General features: G+C 41.2%; 1 protein-coding gene across 1 annotated transcript in view; it reads left to right on the top strand.

The window, feature by feature from the left end:
* The window catches only part of unc5b (unc-5 netrin receptor B), a 16,615-nt gene that overhangs the window by 5,573 nt on the left and 10,690 nt on the right, over positions 1-352 (top strand). The gene's annotated exons all lie outside the window — the stretch shown is intronic.

A 352-nucleotide genomic window follows, 5' to 3' on the forward strand; every position in this document is an offset into this window, starting at 1 on the left:
TCTCTCTCTTTCCCCCTTTCCTGTGGATATTCAGCTGTCCTATCCAGTTAAAGAAAAAAGCACCCAAAAAATATTTAAAAAAAGAACAACTTCATCCAACCAGGACAGAATAGCATTTGGCCACGTAACTGCTCTGATTTTCTCAAGAAACGTCAGGAACATAGGGTTATCTGATTTACTGTCGTGCACCATTCTGCGACTTATTGCTTTGCCCCGTGTGTCAGACCAACCCGACTCCAAAATCGTTTAAAACAAACCACAGAATGCATTTAGCAAATTGCTAAATTATGCCATTACATATGCATCATGGTGCATTATAACGTCACATCCCAGTTCCCCTCTTGCTGGAGTG

Source organism: Morone saxatilis, unplaced genomic scaffold (assembly GCF_004916995.1).
Source record: "Morone saxatilis isolate NCDOM2014 unplaced genomic scaffold, NCSU_SB_2.0 Contig19, whole genome shotgun sequence".
Lineage (NCBI taxonomy): Eukaryota > Metazoa > Chordata > Actinopteri > Moronidae > Morone > Morone saxatilis.